The 21,666-nt window shown below is 41.0% G+C and overlaps 1 pseudogene; it reads right to left on the bottom strand.

Moving 5' to 3' along the window:
* Positions 1-3,631: 3,631 nt before the first annotated feature.
* On the bottom strand, positions 3,632-6,208 carry LOC140685959 (histone-binding protein RBBP4 pseudogene; annotated as a pseudogene).
* Positions 6,209-21,666: the final 15,458 nt, after the last annotated feature.

The following is a 21,666-nucleotide window of genomic DNA, read 5'->3' as shown; positions in this document are numbered from 1 at the left end:
AGTTCTTAACTACGTGTGATGCTCGCCTTGAGGTTGGCGTAACTGTAGTGAAATAATCCTTGCTGTATGAGCAACCAGGGACAGATCAGGGATGCACTTCCACCTTGGCTGCACCAGCCTGTGATTATCACGGAGCCAACGAGGACTTGGATATGTGCAGCAGACCTGGAGCTTGTATGCTAGCATTCTGTGAAGCATTTAAAATACTGTTATTTCTGGTGGGGTTTGTTTGGAACTGTTTTGATTGGTGCAAATTGGCATAAGTCAGTAAACATTTCCTGATATAATTCAATTGCCCATAAATGTGGGTGTTGGTTGTTTTTCTACTCTGGTCCCTGGCATCTGAAAAACACTTAAAATAAGCAAACAATCCTAGTCATGGTGGCCTGTGGCCAACAATCATTCGTGTCCCCAGGTCTGGTCTAAGTGCCCCCGACTCACAGCTCTCAGGCTGAGTGCCCACTTGCCTTGCTATGGCCTGAAAGTACTTCTTCTCCACGAGGCAAATCTTGGCACAATAACTAACAAATGGCCAGGTAGTGGCCATTTTTCTTTTCTTTTGATAAAGTCTCCTGATGAAATTTACTTTATCAAATTAGGTACCACATAAACAGCCACTGTTGAAGGCTTGTAGAAGATGTAGAAATCTCACATTTTCTATGTACAATAGTTTCATTGTAAAGGGGTTTCTGGAAAGTGGATTTGACTTCATCTCACTACTTCTGGGGCTTGGGGTAAGAGACAAATATCACTAATCCCATTTTAAATTGAAAAATTAAGGTACAGGGAAGGTAATTACTTTGTTCAAGTCACTCAGGGTTGACATGGGAATAGAAAACAGATCTGCCCCTTTCTTTTTTCAGCCCTTTGCATTTCTATTCTTTCTGCTTAGATGAGCTTGAAAGAAGAATGGATAAATGTCACTGAGAGCAGGGAACACGCAGTTTTCAAGAATGAGCACATACATTGAGCATAAACATTATTCACAGCATTTCATAATGCAGGTAATTGATTGAAAAATAGCATAGCTTAAAACATCAGGCACAGAATTCAGTTCTGTCTGTGTGGGTGACTTGGAATGTGGCCAAATCTTGGATTCCAGTTTATATCTGGATTCATTTTCATATTTCCAAAACCTTTTCCTGTCTTGAACCCTGAACCCATAGAAACTAATGGTTGGCTGAACTGTGGGAAAGACAAATGCCTTACATTCAGTTCCTCAGCCAAAGTTTCTCAGCATAGACAATAGACCATTATGCTGTGAGCCACATGGGCTGCCAGTCTAAAGTTTCCATGAACAAACTGAGCAATGCAATTTGTGTGTCTCATAAGAAATTATCAAGGAGACTACATTAATCAATGTGAAGTCTGCTGCGAGTCATATACGAGAGGACAAATATTTTTAATGAGGGAGCGTTGGCAGATTTTCATACCTCCCCAAGTTAGCCAAAGAGAACTTAGTAATTCCTGGACCATCTTTTAGGCAATCTACTCCTCTTACAAAAAAAAAAAAAGAGTCTTTTTTGCTAGAGGAAAGCTAAGCTGTCTCTACAACAAAGACAGAAAGTCCATGTGGACTGGATATAGAAAGGTGTTGGCTGGGGAAGGTTATGAGGGGAGCAGTGAAGAGATATGACTAGGAGGTAAGCAAAGGCGGATGACTTTTTGGTGGTTACTGTTGTGCACAATTGTTTTGGGTACTTTTTCAAAATGGAGCTGCTGTTTTATCACTTTGCCCATTAAACTAGGCTTCCTGAACTCGACTCTACTTAGGTGCTGAATTCTGTAGATTTTGGCTTTCTTAAAGTTCCATGTATGTTACATGCAGAGTCACCTCTTCAGGTTGGAGGCCAGCCCTGTGTTGAGGCAGCACCTTCAGTTATTGGGGAGGAGCATACAAAAGGAGCTATATAGTTGCTGCTGGGCCCCATTTCATTCAGACACCTTAATTGTTAATGACCCCCCTGCTTTGTGCTAGAATCTGAGGACATAGTGATGAATAAAAAGACCTGGTCTCTGCCCTTTAAGAAGCTTAAAACATAGTGGGCAAGATAGGTTATAAACAAATATAACAAGAAATAAATATAAAATCATCAGTGTGTTATGTGCATAAAGCCACCAAACGGAGGTGGTGTAGAGAATATCAGGGGCTCACACTCAAAGGACCCTCTGATGAGATGACCTAAAGGGCAAAGTGGTCATATTTGGTGCAGGATGGATGGTCCATACAGAGACAAGAGGAGGCAGAAGACCTTGAGGTCCAAATGATCTGGGTACCCTGGACGAGTCAAGATAAGGCTTTTGTAGCCAGAGTGGAAGGACTGAAGGCCATGAAATACGGGCAGGGGCCACAGTCTGTAGGGCACTGTGGGCCATGCTCTTGGGAGCCACCGAATGGGTTAAGCAAGATAAGATGATTCACTTTTTTTTTTCCTTATCCAGGATTAATTTAAATTTTTAAAAATTTATTTTGTTATTTTTTTTAATTGAAATATAGTCCATTACAGTGTGTCAATTTCAGGTATACAGCATAATGTCCCAGTCATGTGTGTATATATATATATGCACACACACATACATTTATTTTCACATTCTTTTTCATTAAAGGTTATTAAAAGTTATTGAATACAGTTCCCAGAGCTACACAGAAGAAATTTGTTTTTTATTGATTTATATTTATAGTGGTTATCATTTGCAAATCTCAGACTCCCAAAGTTACAGGATTAATTTAATTTTAAAAACAAATACGGGGGGAGGATATAGCTCGGTGGTAGAACATGTGCTTAACATGCACAAGGTTCTGGGTTCAATCCCCAGTATCTCCATTAAAACAAACAGACAAACAAACAACAAATAAATAACCTAATTAACTCCCCCCACCACAAAATATTAAAAAATAAATAAAATAAATAAAAACAAATACAGGCTATAGCCTCACTCTTCTTTGCCTGATTGGACAGTCAGTCTGTGGTGTCACTGTCAGGTAAAAACATACACCTTTATGACTTGGTTGTCCCAAGTTTTATTTTTAAAAAATTCAGACAGGAAAGAAATAATGTGAAAACAGTTCAAGAAATGCACTAATGGGCAAAAGTACATGGGGAAAGAGGAACACATAGTTTTTGACTTAACTAAAGAAACTGAGAGGGGAATTTTTTAAGAAAATGTGCATCCGGGGAAGTTAGATGTGCAAATTTTAGAGTAGGAATTTATATGACTTGAATCATTTCCTGAATAAAAATGACCTTTTGCAATATTCAGACTTCACGGCTACTTCACTTGGCTCTATTTCTTAAACACTGTAGCCTTTAGTTAAATGAGCCAAAAAAAACTAGGGGACACAACATTGAAAGAAAAATAACCACACACATTCTCTTTTCTGTGTCTACTTAAACCTTTGTTACTAGGAAATTCCTGAAGAAAATTTAAATTTGAGTCTGGCTTTGCTGATTCAAGTCTCCCAGTGGCTTATTTAGAAAACACCTTCTGTTTGGGCTAATAGCATTGTTGATGGCACTTATTATAGAAGTAGAGCCAAACAAAGTCTGTGTCTCAAAAGCAGTGTGAAATTATTCTCAGGGTTGAGAGGAAGAAAAGGGGCGTCTAAAATCACTAGAAGTTCAGACATTGTCTAGGACCCTTATCCTTCCGGGTCCACACGTCCTTCAGGGTCTTCATCATTTTAAATGTTCTCATTTCCCACAGTTGCATGATACTGGCTTCTGATAGAGAACCAATCACCCAAGATGCATTGGGATTCTAGAAGAAATCAGATATCTTGGAAAGTGTTACCACCGTGATTAAACAACTCTGGTGGCCCATCTTCTGCATCTTCTGGGGATTGTTCCTCTCCAGTTTTACTTACTTTCCAGGTGTTCAGTCTGTGATCGGTACCCCTGGAAGCCAAACTAGTCTCATTGTGAGGCAATTGTTGAACCTGGACTATTTCATCCGTATGTGATTCAAAGGAATGCAACTTAAAAAATATTTTACTGAGTTATAGTCAGTTTAGTGTTGTGTCCATTTCTGGTGCACAGCACGATTTTTTAGTCACACACGAATATACATATATTCATTGTCATAGTCTTTTTCACCATGAGCTACTACAAGATCTTGAATATATTTCCTTGTGCTCTACAGTATAAACTTGTTTATCTATTCTATATATACCTGTCAGTATCTACAAATCTCAAACTCCCAGTCTGTCCCTTCCCACCCCCCTCCCCCCGGCAACTACAAATTTGTATTCTATGTCTGTGAGTCTGTTTCTGTTTTACATTTTCTCTCCCTCTCCTCCCCCTTCCCCCTCCCCCTTCTTCTTCTCCTTCTCCTTCTTCTTCCTTCTTCTTTCTTCCTTCTTCCAGATTCCACATATGAGTGATATCATATGGTATTTTTCTTTCTCTTTCTGGATAACTTCACTTAGGATGACATTCTCCAGGGACATCCATGTTGCTGCAAATGGCATTATGTTGTCATTTTTAATGGCCGAATAGTATTCCATTGTATAAATATACCACAACGTCTTTATCCAGTCATCTGTCAATTGACATTTCAGTTGTTTCCATGTCTTGGCTATTGTAAATAGTGCTACAAATAACATTGCAGTGCTGGTGTCTTTTTGAAGTAGGGTTCGTTCTGGATACATGCCCAGGAGTGGGATTCCTGGGTCATATGGTAAGTCTATTTTTAGTCTTTTGATGAATCTCCATTCTGTTTTCCACAGTGGCTGCACCAAACTGCATTTCCACCAACAGTGTAGGAGGGTGCCGTTTTCTCCACACCCCCTCCAGCATTTAAAAAGGAATGCACTGAAGTGTCAGAGTCTCAGATCCCACAAGGCTGGTCAGCTGATCTTGTGGCAAGAATGAACTCACTATAGGATTGAAAGAAATGTGGCTCACTTCAGAAGTGTGAGCATCAACTGAATGGCTTGGTTTGGAAGTATCATTTGAATGCGTACCCAGGCTCATAAGCTTCTGATCATCAAGCACCTGACCCAAAAAGAGACATGGAGCAGATGCCAGGATATTTCTCCTACTACTGCTGTAATGCCCTGTAAAGATGGTCTTCATGTGCACAAGTTTTTCTTCCTTTGGAATGGCAGTGATATCCCATAGGCAGATGGTGTAGTCATTTTTTTTTCTTGATTTCTTGAAATTTTCATGTCATTTAAAAAAAGATCAGTTAAAGTCTAGCCCAAGGAAGGAGTCATTCCTGAGTTCTGCCAATGTTCTTAAACAACCCTAGGACAACATAAACAACTAATATTATCTCAAAGAATGTTATCTACTTTCATAAGGTGTACAAATTGTCACAGTTTCTACTATTTGTGTGCGTGTCTTCAATTATAATACTGAATCTATAGGTCTAAGCTTACAACAAGCAATATTTACATTTTTAATATTAGTTCCAATGAATTTATAAGTAGCAGGCATTTCTAATTTGTCAATCACAAATTTATTGGGTAGCCAGCACTCTCATGCCCTCCTCCTTTGTAATTGACACAGCAAAAAAAAAAAAACAAATGTGGGGTGAGAGGTGAGCCATGTCCCAGGTCTTGGTTGAGCCCCTGGGACATGCCCCCACCAAGTGTGGGTACTTGGCTTCATGCAGGAAAGAATTCAGGAGCAAGTCACAGTTGAGTAAAGGTAGATTTATTTAGAGAGATACATACTACACGGAGTGTAGGCTGTTTCAGAAGGTGAGAGAAAGGCCACAAGGTGTAGGGGTTGAGTGCTCAGGTTAAAGTAAAAGTAGATACACACTCCATAGACAGAGTGCCAGCCATCTCCAAAGACAAGGGAGCACGAGGCAGATGGCATAGTCATTTGAAGCACTAATCAAATGCCCACTGAGACTTGGGTTCTAAGAAAACCCATAGCCTCCTCCTGATGCCCACAGAGACACAAGTCTGGGTTGAACTCCCCAGAAGGGTCTGGTTTAGAAGAATGCTTTGTATAATCAAAACCAAGAACATTACTGGATAGAGTCTTCACTGCAATGATGCAAGGTTTCTGGGCATATGATGCACTCTGTTTACTTCTTCATGGTTGATCTTGATTCTTTTTCTAAATTCTCCTTTTTCAGTGTTGCAGTGTAAATCATCAAACTGAGCATCATTAGGGAAGCCACTGCTGTTAGGCTGGGCCACTCCAAAGCATGGATTGCCACCAATTTGCAAAGAGAAAGGGTGGGCTTTTCCCATATTTCGTACTTTCATTCTTCTACTGTAGCATCAGGGGCTGCTTCTTTCTCTTCCATAAAGGGCAGACTGGGGGTGTCCAGGGTGAGCATTGCAGGAGGGGTAGGGAGGCTGTGGGTGAAATGATCCAGCTTTAATTTTGAGGTGAGGGTGGTATTAGACATCCAATCAGGGCCCACAGTGTTTGCCAGAGAAACAGCACCAATGGGATACATGTGATTACGTGTGTATGTCTAAAGAGAGGGATCTATTTTAAGGAATTGACTCACATGGTCATGGGAATGGTGAGTCTGAAATCTTTAGAGCAAGCGGGCAGACTGGAAATGCAAGTAAAAGCTGATGTTACACTCTTGAGGCAGGGTTCCTTCCTCTCCAGGAAAACTTCAAGTGATAGAATAAAGCTCATTCACATTATGGGGTAGGGTGGGGATAATCTGCTTTAGTTCTGCAAAATACCTTGTAGCAACATCTAAACTGGTGGTTTGCTAGTGACCCATCACAGGCACAGTTTGACTGGGGAGAGATGGGCAAGTTGGGATATGACTGTAAGACAGAATGGGCAGGACCCGTAGATGGGAGTGGGTGTAGAGGGTGACGGATACCCCCAGGCAAGCCTCTGACTCGGTCCTGCTGTCTCCTCCCCTTGACAAGGGCTCTCAGGCCCCCACATTCATTGTGTTTAGAAAGGAACTGGGGCTTAGGGGAGAGGGCATCGTGGTTAAAATGGTATTCCAACATGGTGATAATCCTGGTTAAACGTGGACCCAGGTTGAATACGGTGTCAGGAGTGCCTTTTGTTTAGTGACTAAACAGCCACTGTTACAGTATTACTGAGGCTAGAGAGACACATACTACTCACTGGTCTCAAGAAAACAAATAAATAGTAGTGACAACAGCCGCCACCACCACAACACTAGCTAACACTGATGCAGCGTTTGGTATATGCTGGGCACTGTCCTCACCGCTTGACATATATTGCTTCCTTCATGTCCACCAACAGTCATCTCTGGGTTACGGGTGATAAACTCAGGCACCAAGACTGCAAAGTACTTAAGTACCACGGCACTCGGCACAACTCTGGGGCTTCATTCACGGAGACGATTGTGTAAATAGCACCCCTTGGAGTTGGGCGATGAAGTTCACAACAGAGCTTAAGAAACTGATCCAAGACTTCCGTGTTGTGGAGATTAGCATTGCCTTGGGTGAAGAATGACAGAACTAGCCTTTTGCAGCAACACGGATAGACCTAGAGATGATCATACTAAGTGAAATAAGTCAGACGGAGAAAGACAAGTATCATATGATATCATTTATATGTGGAATCCCCCCAAAATGATACAAACAACTTATTTACAAAACAGAAAGGGGACTCAGACATAGAAAACAACTTACGGTTACCAAAGGGGAAAGTTGGGGAGGGATAAATTTGGAGTTTGAGATTAGCAGATATTAACTACTATATATAAAATACATGAACAGCAAGGTCCTAATGTATAGCACAGGGGACTACATTCAGTATCTATGAAAAAGAATATATTATATATATATATATATATAAAAACTGAATCACCATGCTGTACACCAGAAACTAACACAGCACTGTAAACCAACTATACATCAATAAAGAAAACTATATAGAAGGAAGGCCACATGTTTTACATATATATATATATATTTAAAATAAATATATAAAAATATTTATATATATACACACATATAAAATTATTATATATTTGTTATAGAGAGTTTTTAAAAATAAGAGTTTTATTTTACAATCTTTTTAGATTTAAAGTGAAAAGTTGCAAAGATAATACAGAGAGTGCCTGTATACTTCATGGACAATTTCCCCTACTATCAATATCTTATTAGTATGGTACATTTGTCCCAATTAATGAACCAATGTTAATACATTATTATTAACCAAAGTACAAGACTTTGCTTGTTTACGATGCCCTCAAAAGCTTTGAGTGTGTCCTGGTCAGGTATTGTGTAGAGTGTCCCTTAGCTGGGATTTGTCTGATTTTTTTTCTTATGATTAGTCGGGGGAGATGGGTTTTGGGGAGGAAAATCGCAGAAGTAAAGTGTCATTCTCATCACACTCTATCAAGGGTACCTGCCATCAATATGACTTAGCACTGTTGGTGTTGACTTAGATCACTTGACTAGGGTGGAGTTGGTCAGGTTTATCTACTATGAAGTTACTCTTCTCCCATCCCAGCCCTTTATATACTGTATTTTTTGGAAGAAAGTCACTATGCCCAGACCATGCTTAACAAGTAGAGGATTATGCTCCCTTCCTTGAAAATGGAGTATCTGCATAAATTATTTAGGATTCTTCTGCATGGAATGATATGAGACACATTAGTGTATTTGTCTAATCTCTTTCACTTACTTTTTTATTCAGTCCTCTGTGTCAATATGGATTCACATATATTTAGTATATATTTTGGGTTATAGTCCAATACTATTTTTTTTTGCCTTAATTGCTCCAGCTTTGGCTATTGGGAGCTCTTACAATTGCCTCCTGTCTCTCTTGACATACCTCCAACATTGTGTATGTGTGTGTGTGTTTGTATGTGTGTTCTGAGCACTTTCTTCCTTTCCGGAAATACAAGATGCTCCAAGCTCATCTTTGTATACTCATTGGCCCCGGTCCTCAAATCAGCCATTTCCCCAGGCAGCTCTGGTTCCTGCTGTTGGAGAATGGTATTAGAAACCACGACTTAATCCTCACAACCACCAGAGAAGACAGAGGCTGCTTCCACTTTATCTCCAGTTTGCAGGTGAGAAAGCTGAGACACAGAAAGCTAAATACTTAGGCATGGCTGTGCACTTGCTGAGTGGAGTGGAGGCCCAGGTGAGGTCCCAGGTCTCTTGATTCCATAGGGATCACAATTTTTCCCTCCACTACAGGCACCAGCAAACTACTACTCCCAGGTAAAATCGCTCACCGCCTGTTTTCAAATGGCTTGTGACTTAAGATTGATTTTTCCATTTTTAAGTGGTTGAAGAAATCAAAAGAAGAACATTATTTCATGGCATGTAAAGATTATATGAAAGTCAAGATGGAGCACAAGGGATTTTTAGGACAATGAAATTATTCTGTATGATACTACAGTGGTGGCTACGTTTCATTCTGCATTTGTCAAATCCCACAGAATGTACAACATCAAGAGTGAACCCTAATGTAAACTATGGACTTTGGTTGATAACAATGTGCCCATGTTGGTTCACTGATTGTACCAAAGACGCCCCACTGATGAGGGACGGTGAGGGTAGGGGAGTATGTATGTGTGGGTGGGGAGGGCTATGTGTGAACTCCCTGTATTTTCTGCTCAGTTCTGCTGTGAACCTGAAACTGCTCTAAAAAAATTTGTTTATTTAAGAAATTTTAAAAAAATTTAAAAAGTATGTCAGTTGTATGCAGCATAGGACTTTTTTTTTAAGATTATATGAAATTCAAATGTCATTGTCCATAAATAACATTTTCTTGGAACACAGCCATACCCATTCATTTAAGTATTGTCAGTATCTGCTTTCCATGCTTCAGTGGCTGGGGACAATAGTTGTGACAGAGACCATAGGGCCTGCAAAACTGAAAATATTTACTACTTGGCCTGTTAAAATGTGCCCACTTCTGTTCCATTGTACTGCAAAGAGAAGAGGCTGAGTTACAACTCCTACAGAGGAAAGTAGTGCAGACCAACACCACACCTTCACTGGTCTTATTAATGCCATGGTGATGCTCTCCCTTCTGGCACCAACCCAACTGCTACCCTTCTTCAAGTCCCAGCTCTGGCTGCTGGGAGCTTCTCTGGACCTGTCTGGTCTCCATAATCCCTCCTGTTCCTCTGATCTCCCAGACCTCTTAACATCTACTTAGATTTTGATTACTTGATGCCTTGTACGGTTCTGCATTTCACACACATTAGTGTTGTATTCCAAGTTAGCTGCAAGTTCTTTGAAAGCAAGGACCATGGGTATTTTTCTTTTCCTTATGTTATCAACCACAGATTAAGTTTTCTACTAACTCAGCTCTAATTGATACTAAATGACCTCCCTGTTTAGGCTTCCAACTGACTATCAGATTAAGCATAAACTCTTTAACATGACACGTAAAGCTCTTGTACTATCATCTTCAACCCCCATTCTTACTAGTTAACTGGTGCCCAGATTAGTGCTTAGAACATAGTAGCTGCTCAGGAAATGGACTTTTCTGCCCTCCCTTACTTTGCTTTCTCTTATACTCTTACGACATTGGAAAACAACTGGCAACAGTTCTGGATTTGACAATGATGAGGTTAATCATAAGCAATTTCAGTGTCAGGATGGGGACAAAATTGAGTCAAGGATGCAGGGCAGGATTAGAGATCTGAGGCCACAGGAAGGTAGCTGATAACATCAGTAAAAAAATGCTGAAAGATTGCCTAGTAGCGTGAATTAATGTGGCCACGATTAGCCTGGCTTCCTGGCTTTTGCTAGCATTCCTGAGAGATCTGGGTGTAAGAGGGGAGAAAACATAAAGAGAAGATATAAGGTGAGACAGCTGAGGTTGGGGATGGGTGATGGAAACCATAGAAAACCCTGGGAACAAGCCCTGGGTAAACACACGCATTGAGATACCCTTGATTTAACACCAACTGTAGTCCAGAAGATTACCACGTGTTATCCTGTTTAACCAACTCTGGTAAAATTGGGTTTCATCACCTCAACTTTGCAATTTAATTTGAGGTTCAAAGATGTTCACTGAGTGATGTGGTTTGAGTTAGGATTTTAATCCTGATCTTTATTTCTTATACCACTCTATCATTGTGCCTTCATACTATAGAAATGGTGTCCCATTTGATGTCCCAAGTGGCCCCAGGGTACCACAGAGAAAAGGATAAATGTAGAATTGAAGGGTTAAGTAGATTTTGTAGTGCCCTCATTTCTATCAAATCACATATCCTTCCTCATTGTGATCCTTACGTGGTATACGTGTAACCCCTCTTGGTCCACCCAGTCACATGAGTGGTGCTGGTTCTCTGCTGAATCCGTGGCAAGCAGAGTCCTGAGGATACCAGCGTCCACATGGGGGGAACATGGGCTGATGGACGGCACAGGCCACTCCTGCATTTCCCTTCTCTCCAGTACAAGAAAATCAGGAGTGGGAAGGGGACCGGCAAAGGACTGACCTCAAGACTCCTTTGTTCTTCACCGTGACTCTCCAAGAAAGACCTCTGTTAGGGACTGAATGTTTGCGTTCCCCAAATTGACCTGCTGAAATTCTAACCCCCTAAATGGGATGGTATCAGGAGGTGGGGGCCTTTGGGAGGTAATTAGGTCATGAGAACGGAGCCTTCATGATGACAGTAATGCTCTTATAAGAGCAGAGAAATGGGGGAAGGGTGTAGCCCAAGTGGCAGAGCGCATGCTTAGCATACACAAGGTCAAGGGTTCAATCCCCAGTACCTCCTCTAAAAATAAATAAATAAACCTAACTACCCCTCCACACACAATAAAGACTAGAGAAATGATATCTCTGTCTCCACCACTGAGGATACAGCAAGAAGACGTCCTTCTGCAAACCAGGAAGAGGGTTCTCACCAGGAATAGGATGGACCAGCATCTTGGACTTGCCAGCCTTCAGAACTGTGAGAAACAAATGTCCGTTGTGTTAGCCAGCCAGCCTATGGCACTTTGTTATAGCTGCCCAAAGTAAGGCAACCCTAGTGTACGCTGGGCTCTCTCAGTACAGTCCTCTAGTGAAAACCTGTTTTGGTGCCAACTCGATGATAGCAACAAGTATTTTTGAAGATAAGAATACAGTTTCCCGGGTCTAGAAGCAGAAAGACCAAAGGTTTTCCCATCATATTGAAACCCATTTGTTGTCTTCCTTCTTCACGGAAGCTATTCGCAAACAGAATGTTAAAGAAAAAAAATCACCAGGGGCCTATTTTTAAAATACTGATGCCTGAATCCTACTCTGTAGAGATTCTGAGGTTAGGTCTGGAAACATGAATTTTAACCAGTGCCTCAGTGATTCTGAGGCAGGTGGATCCTCCTATATGTTTAAAAAAGAAAAAAAACAACAGTGCTCTGAGAGGGAATCGAAATTCGCCAGCTTTAAACCATTGCAGTCCTTAATGGCATTTAGGGCACGCACCCAAGTCCCTTCCTAGAGACAGATTCACTAGTGAACTTTGCTGTGGTTTGAAAGAAAGCGGGTGTCTGTGGTGTTCACAGGTGCCTCAGGGGGTGGCTGGCTGGGCCAGGCAACGAGAGACCCTCTCAGGGCATTTTCCTTAGAGAGTTTTCTCCAGCTCAGGGGCTGGCCTCAGTCTTTGAGCCCCAGAACCCCCATCTGTCAGCACGCACAGCCTCACAGGCACAGCCTCACAGGCACAGCCGCGCTGACCACACTGTCAGGAATCTGATTTGTGAACCATTTTAATGGAGAAATATGACCGCTGAGTAAACTGGATGTTGGTGCCGGCCAGACCAAGAGACTGCAGATCATGTAACCAGATTCAGCACCAGGGGGGCTGGCTGGCTGACTACGGGGCCTCCCGGGCTCTGAGAGACTAAACGGCAGGGGCACCCCCGTCCACAGTGAGGATCTGCTTGCCAGGGGGATGGACACCTCTCCTTCTGAGGGGACACTTGTCCTCACACAGTGCCTGGCACACAGTTAATGTCCTGAAGATGGCTTAGAAGGGTGAGGCCAGCTTCAGGACTCTTTTGTTCAAATCCTCAAGATCTATGGTTCCCAGATTTCTGCATTTCATAGAAAAAATTAAACAAAATTTGGGGACTGCTGTAGTCTCTTACTGTGCCAAGAAAGGACATTAAAAATGAACCGGAGCTAAATTAAACTACTGACAATTGTCACCATCACTGCATTTGGGAAACTACATTTTAATAACAGAAAAGAAGGGAGGAGTTAATTTCAGCATAAAAAGCAGACCTTTAATTGAAAAAAAACTCACTAAGCACAAGTACACAGACTGGGTGTTTGGAAACACCTGAGCATCTGGGTAATCTTTTTTTTTTTTTTTTTACTTTGCCTGTAGCCACCCTCCAGATGATCTATAATCACATTGATTTCTTTTCCACTTACAATCACAGTCCAGCCCCACCTCTGAGATCACCCTGATTGGAGTTTTAGGTGTTCCCAAGCTGGGCAGTGTCACTTTCACAGACAAGCTCCTGATACAAAGGCAGCTTTGACATTCTCTGTGTGGGAAGCCCCCAGTGAAAGTCTCAGAAGGTGACTTTATTTCCAAGAGGAGGAAACTGAGGAGCAGGTTGATGACTGGCTGATACTGGTCACCAGGGCTTGGAGCCTGCATCTTCCCTTCTGACGGAGGGGGTGTGACAAGGGGGCCACAAGTGATGTTGGTGTTGGCTTATAAGGCAGTAATTGGTTTGAGCCCGGTTACTAAATTGGACCAAGGCAGAAAAGATAAAGAAACAAGAGAGAATAAAGGGCATGGTTGTTGCTCACGGGTGAGGGTGCACCTTGGAGTCTTCCCTCCGTGGAGTCGGGTGGGCGCCCACTGGGGCTGGTCTGGGAGGAGGGAGCAGTCAACCTGTGCAGATGGCAGGCTGACACGAGGCTCCGCTGTCTGGAGACCAGTCACTGAGGACGATAGGGGGATGGAGAAGGGACTTCTCTGCCACTTCCTTTTAATGGAATTCTGGGCAGATTCCTTTCCCACAGCCTCACATAGGAATGGCGGCCTCTCACCAAGAGACATATGGCCAAATAAAGAAGGCTCCCCAGACCCACCTGCAGGACCATTTCTGCTGTGCAGGGTGCAGTGCGAACAGAACACATACTCCTCAGCTCATCTTCGAGGCCCTTTCCTACCCAAGGGCTTTGAAATAAGGGACACCTGCACCATCCCTCCAATTCTGGGTTTTGTCCAAACCAAAAACATGCCTTGGAATTATATAGCACGCATAGCGTCTGAGATAAACCACATATATTAGAATTTATACTATTAATTAGTGTCTTTTAAAAAAAAAACAAAACACTTAATTGTGTTGTCCTATCATCTATCAACAGGAAAGAAACGTCGAAATATTTTCACACCTGGTGTGGCTGTGCTTGCGTGTTTCTGTTGAACGCCAGCCCAGCTCGTCAGGAGAACCAAGCTTGTCTGCGAGGTGAGAAGTGAGCAACACAAGTGCTGGCTGGTGCTGTTACAACTTGTTGCAAAGGAGAAAAATGGACAATGGGGGTTTTTGTCTTTTGGGTTCCCTGAAGCTCCAGCCTCTAGCAAGAGCCCCGTTGAGCTTGCTTTTAGACACAGGCATCCATCAGGGTGCGCGTGGGTGTACTCAGCCTTGTGGGGGAGGCAGAGCTCAAACTTCATGTCCCAGTGACACGCTCTGCATAATGTGACTGATTCTCCTGGGTGGACTGGCCCTGCAGCCTGTGTCAGTTTTGAGATGTCTTTTTGAATCATCACAATTCCCCAGCCTGGGGAAATAGGGATTTTTTTTTTTTTTTAAAACAGCTGCTGAGTAATGCACTGACAAAAAAAATGCCATGTGATTCAGGTTTCTCTTTTTTATTTATTAATTTTTTTCCAGATTTCTCTTTTAGAATGAGAAATAAAATGATTTCATTCACTTTATTCACTCATAACAAGCAATATTTTCAGGCAAGAAGGCGGCTTCAGACTGTAGCCTAGGTTAGGCTGCCCTCTGCCATACAGAGGCCAGGCCAGTTTGGGGTGTGTGTGCATGAGGGTTAGCCTTCTTGCATGAGAATAAAATGTTTTAGCACTGATAGAGCCGGGAAGAATCTCCCCGTGCAGTATGAGTAGGTGACCAACTTGACTTGGTATGCCTGGGATTTAAAACAAAAAGTCCTGCATTCAGGGAAAACCCCTGAGTTCCTGGCAAAGCAGTGTGGTTGTTCACCCAGATGTGGGGTTGCTGTGAGCCTGCTCCTTTTCCCAGCTGCCCCTTGTTTCACTGGCCTAAGATACGGCTGATTATATAGTATTTAAGATTCATTCCTTTGAGTCAAAGCATTGTCCCATATTAAAATGCAGGCATTTTTTAGAGGGGTGGCCCATTAGACCATTATAGTTGGAAGCAGCATTCAGCACCGCTGATCACTCCCTTCTCTTGAAACAACTGTCTTCTCCCTCAGGGAAGTGCAAATTAAGACCACAGCAAGATAGTATTTTTCATTTACTATCTAGGCAAGAACTAAAGAAGTCTGACAACACCAAGTGTTGGTGGGACGTGGGACAACAGGAACACTTATGTACTGCTGGTGGGTATGTAAGTTGTTACCCCTCCTTTAGAAAACAGTTATCACATAGATATTCTTTTATAAGGTTGAACATGTGCAAACCCAAGTTAATCTCACTTTAATATGTATTCCCTCGATATATGCCCTCTACCACTTGGGCCTCAGGAATCATACACAAGAATTTCATAGCAGGAAAAAACTGGAAATAACCTAAGTGATGACAAGTAAGAGAATGGATGAATGAATCATGAAGTACTTACACATGAGATAATATGCAGCAGTTAAACTAATAAAACACAGCTACATATAGGAACATAGATAAATCTTGGAAATAAAATGTTGAGCAAAAATGTTAAACTAATTATGAAAACAAAATGCAGCCATTTCTATAAAGGTGAAAATCAAGCAAAACTAAATAATCTACTGTTTAGGAATTCATACAGACTACCTATGAGAGAGAAGCAAAGATGGTTTCTATAGCTTAATAATATTCTAGTTCACAAGATGGGTGTTAGAGTCATGTATTATAAATTATTAATATGTCTAGTTATTTACATATATGTTAATACATTCATTTGTAGAAATAAAAAATATAACGTATGTTTTAGGAAAATAAGAAGGTGGAAATAAATCAAAACATGTTTATAATCACAATAAACATAAAGAGATTAATTCACTCACTAGAAGGCAGGGATGATAAGATTATATTTTAAACAACAACAATGATGAAATATCCAGCTAAATGCTCTTTATGAAAAAGACACAAAACATAATGACACAGAAAAATTGAAAGTAAAGGGACAGAAGAAGATATTACAAACAAGAGGTAACTATGTTAACATCAGACAAATAGACATTAAGGCAAAAATTAGGAACATCTAATATCCTAGTGTCCAGTATTAGGAATCAAGAGCCTCTATAAAATCACACAAAGTTATAACTTATTTGAACTGCATAACACAGCTTTACTAGGTATAAAGCAAAACCTAGCATAAGTACTAGGAGAAATGGATACATTCACAACCACAATGGGTGGGAGATTTTAACACATGTGAGTGGCAGCTACAGGTTTATGTGCCAGTCTGCCTCTGATATTCTGTCCCTCTTAATTTTTTATGTGGCTTTGAGCAAGTCTCTTCCTCTTGTTAGATCTCAGTCTCTCATTTCTGGAAAAAAAAAAGCGACTGGACCATATGTGTAGAAATTCCATGAAATACCCACAATCCTATGCTAGGCCATGTTTGGGAAAAGACCTTGTCATATTATGGATGATTCTGAGCCCAGTGGCAGCTGGTGCTCCCTGCTCAGCATGTCCCAGGAGAGTCTATTACCTGCTGTTTCCCCTGACAACACCACCTTCCAACACCCCACCACCCCACCACCCCTCACCCCTCCATCTCAGGCAGCTTTATAAATACAGAAGTTTATAAACATCTTTGTCAGCTGAAGGGCTAAGAGAGAAAACTGCCTGGTGAATCCAGCTTCTGGAAGGTGCTCATCGGGTTTACCTCTTGAAGTCAATTTGAGTGAGGAAGGAAGGTCAAGCCAGTTCCACTGGGCGGCTAGCATTAATACAGGACAAATGCCCTGGAAACCTGGAAGGGGCCGTCTGTAAATGCAGCTTCCCTCCGTGGCAATTCCAAGCGTAGCATAAAGGGACTAACCAGACAGTGCTGGTGAGAAAAGGGGCTGGTTTTGCTGGCCTTGGCCATCACTGGTGCAACACTGAGCCAGCAGCTGCTTGTCTCTGCATGTCTTTCTCATCTCTAAAGTGATGGGACTGTGTTCTAACCTCTAAGGGCCTCCCAGCTCTGGTAAAGACAGAAATCTAAGTCTGGACAAGATAACTCTTTTTTTTTAAATTGATTTTTTTTTTCACTCAGCGGGAACAGGGGAGGAGCATACTAGCATTCACCAAGTACCTACAAGGTTCCAGATGCTTTACAGAAGTAATTTCATGTCATTCTCACCACACACCTATTACTATTTTAGTTTTACTGCCGATAAATGAGGCTCAGGGAAGAAATACTTAAGACACTCGTATTTACTAGTATTTACAGGATTCAGGTCTTTTGACACCAGCGACTACTTTTTCTACTGCAACCAACCTACAGTGGCTAGTACATGTCCGTAAAGAGGTCAGATGGTTCTGCTGTGAATTTTAGTTCCTACAAGGTGGAACTCTTCCAGAAGGGGGTAAAAGGGAGAAGGGGTTTTGGTAAATGGTTGACACAAGACTACAAAAATCCACAAATATCTAATCATTGAAGTGGGAATAACACAAATACACAAACATCCTGGGTAAGGACTGCTTAAGAGGTGATACTGAGATGGAACCTTATAGTCAACCGGTCAGCACGTGCACTCATTCATTCCTGCATCCATCTGTCAAATTCCTTCTGAGTATTTACTGTGGATTGGTTCTGGGATGCTGAGGGCGCAGCAATGAGCAACACAGACCCAGTCCTTGCTCTCCTTAGTCATGTTAAACTCTCAGTAGCTCAAGTCTGCTGAGAATTCAGTCAGTGGATAATGCATCACAATCTGGAGTGGACGTGCTGTGATGGGGGACCACATGTCATCATGGAAGCATAGGGCTGGTGTCTCCCCCCAGGCACGAGGGTTCAGGAGAGCCTTTCAGGAATGTAACCCATCGATGGTTTTGTCCTCTTCTTCTCCTTCAATCTCCCCATTTTTTCTCAGTCTCAGATCTGTGGTCATCTCTCTTTCCTCTGACAGTCAAACTCAAATCAATTAACTCAGATTGGAATGCTCATCCACATTTATTGCACTACACCTTCTGGAGAACCTGCATTTTAACCTGGGACTCTTGATATCAAATGAACCACTTCTCTACTGGTGTGACTGCTGTTATTAGAGCAGGACATCATTCCAGATTGGGGGTGAGAAGTGTTCCCCTAGATCACCCACGTAAGGCCTCTATACCCACAGCACAGAGGGAACAACACTGGCTCAGAGATGTCAGTTGTGATGATCATGAATGCAATACTTGATAAGTGAATTAGGAATGCAGTGTCCCTGTCCACATTCCATTTGACTTTTCAGTTGTTATCTCATTTGAATTGGGAGTAATGGATTTTGCATGCATTTGCAAGTTGCATGACCTTGAGAGGTTTTCTAAGCTCTCGGAACCTCAGTTTATATATCTGTAAAATGAGGATTATGTTATAGCCCTCCTCACAGGAGATCATGAGAAACAAATGAGATTATTCATTTAAAGTGCTTAACATAGTACATGGCTCTTATAAGAGCTTGACAAAAGTTTAATATCATTCAAAATAATAAGAATTTCAATTCTATTACCTTCCCTTTGCCTCCGTGTTATTATTTCTCTTTCCTATGGAGACCCTCTTCTTCTAGGCAAAATGTCCAAGGGCATTTTGGCTTGCTTTTCGATGTTCCACTCCAATATGCCCCAATCTACCATCTATGTCGACTTCCAACATCATGAAGGTAGCACAGAGATGCAACCAGAGCCCTGGCTGGGATGTATTCAGGGGGACTAAGGATCTTTTTTGGGTATCAGAAAAGCAAATAGTAACTCAAAGTGGTTTTCAAACTATGAATATTCTTGGCTTCATTTGTTCCTTTTCGGATAATCACGATGTGTGCAAAATGTTTAGTGCCATGACTTATCCCCTATACATTCTTAGTAAATGAGAGTTCTTTTTGTCTTTTTTGGTATTTCTTCCACTACCCTCCTTCTTTTTTACTTGTAACTAATCCTGAAGACTGTCAGAATTATAAAGGGGGAAATGTGACAAAATAATTCTAAAGTTCATGTAAAGTAAACATAGATATTGAATCATGCACCCACAAGCTCTCCGACAAATGTATTAAAGCATCAAAATCTTGTCAGTGCCTGAGGTCCCACCGATGTCAGAGAGCTCACACTTCACAAAGCAGCCTATACCATTGCTTCTCAGCAGTAATTATTCCCCAAATTGTCTTTACACGGATGCCCCATGACATGCTTTCCTGTCATTTCTATTCACTGGTCCTGATTTTGCTCTCTGGAGCAACCCAAAGTGAGTTCCACACCTCTTCTACATGACAGCTTTTTACTCCCTTTCTTACATATGTCCTTTTCTGTCTCAACACATGGCCACTGCTGTAGTGTTGTCCAACACAGTTGAAGGGGGGTATTTTAATGTCTCATTAGCATATCTTTCTGTATCTAGTTTCTCTTCCAATTTACCTCCCCGACTCTTGCAAGAGTTCTTTTCCCTAAATTGGGTTATTTTCTACTGGTTAAAGTCAAATGTTCAATTTGGCACTAGAGCCAGGGCTGCCATCTGCCCTGTCCTTCCTGCCCTCCACTGCCGGTCCTGAGTTGTCCCCTGTCTGTCCTGCCTCATTTCTCACTGTACCTTTACACAGTGTTATTAGTAGTATCTCTAGTTACCATGGACAACTTGCTGCCCAGAATACTTTATGATTTTCTGCCTACTTGTTTTCACTTGTTCCACACTTATTTTTGTCTCTGGAAGCTTCCCTCATCTCCCCCTCTGTGTTCAAATGAGATGTATTTACATTTCAGAAGTCCAGGCTGTTTCTAGACCTCGTACATTTTTGTGTCACTATGGAGGAAATCACTTCTATCCATCCTCTGAGAGATTATTCTTCAGGGTGATAACCCAATCACAGCAATCTTTTGGAAGACTGATCCCATGGTGACCTTTGGGGTTATCTTTGAAAATGGAGAAACCACATTTCCTTTTTAAAATTTTAATTAATTAATTTTTATTGGTTTACAACATTATATAAGTTTCATGTGTACAGTATTCTATTTTGACTTCTGTATAAACTACAGCATGCTTACCACCAAAAGTTTCCATTCATCACCATATAATTGAATCCTTTTACCCATTTTGCTCTATCCCTCCCCATTCCCTTCTGGTAAAAACACTACTCTATTCTCTGTCTATGGGTTTGCTTTTGTTTGATTTGGTTTATTTATATATTTATTTATTTATTTTCTGTATATGAGTGAAATCATATGGCATCTGTATTTCTCTGTCTGACTTATTTCACTTAGCATAATACCTTCAGGGTTTATCCATGTTGTCTCAAATCGCAGGGTTTCATCTTTTTTATGACTGAGTAGTATTCCTTTGTATATGTATATACCACGTCTTCTTTATTCACTTATCTGGCAATGGACACTTAGGTTGTTTCCATATCTTGGCTATTGTAAACAATGCTGTGATGAATATAGTGGGGTGTGTATGTATCTTTTCAAAGAAACTAGACCACTATCTTGCACTACACACAAAAATCAACTCAAAATTAATAGAAGACTTACATGTAAGAATGAAACCTTAAAACTCAGCAGAAAACATAGGCAGGCTACTCTTTGACATCAATGTTAGCAATATTATTTTTTGTCTATATTTCCTTAGACAAGAGAAGCAAAAGCAAAAATAAACAAGAGTGACTACATCAAACTAAAAAACTTCTGCACAGCAAACCACCAACAAAATGAAATGAAAAGCTACCAAATGAGAGACAATAGTTGAAAATCATATATCCAGTAAGGGGTTAATATCCAAAATATATAAAGAACTCATACAAATCAATATTTTTTAAAAAAAAGTGATTCAAAAATGGGCAGAGGACTTGAATAGACATTTTCCCAAATAAGATGTACAGATGGCCAACAGGCACATGGAAAGATGCTCAATATCACTAATCATCAGCGAAATGCAAATCATTAGAATGGGTATCGCCAAAAGGCAAGAAATTCCAACTGTTGAAGAAGATGTGGAGAAAAACCCTTGTGCACTGTTGGTGGGAATGTAAATTGGTGCAGCCACTATGGAAAACAGTATGAAGATTCCTCAAAAAAATAAAAATAGAATTACTGTATGATCCAGCAATCCCATTCCTGGGTGTACATCCAAAGAAGATGAAAACTACTACATTTTTAATGCAGTTTTGTCACCTCACACAGGTTATTGCATCACAAGGTGCAGAGCAGTTTATCAGAAGTTGGTTTATTTATTTATTCTTTTATTTATTTATTTATTTATTTATTTATTTATTTATTTATTTATTTTTACTGACTTACTGACTGACTTACTTACTTACTTAATTGACATATATGGTTTACTTACTTATTGAAGCATTGTTGATTTACAACATTATATTAGCTTCAGGTGTACAGCATAGTGATTGAATATTTTTG

This window comes from Vicugna pacos, chromosome 15 (genome assembly GCF_048564905.1).
Source record: "Vicugna pacos chromosome 15, VicPac4, whole genome shotgun sequence".
Lineage (NCBI taxonomy): Eukaryota > Metazoa > Chordata > Mammalia > Artiodactyla > Camelidae > Vicugna > Vicugna pacos.
The sequence above is the reverse complement of the archived record's forward strand: the minus strand, read 5'-3'. Positions and strand labels throughout refer to the sequence as shown.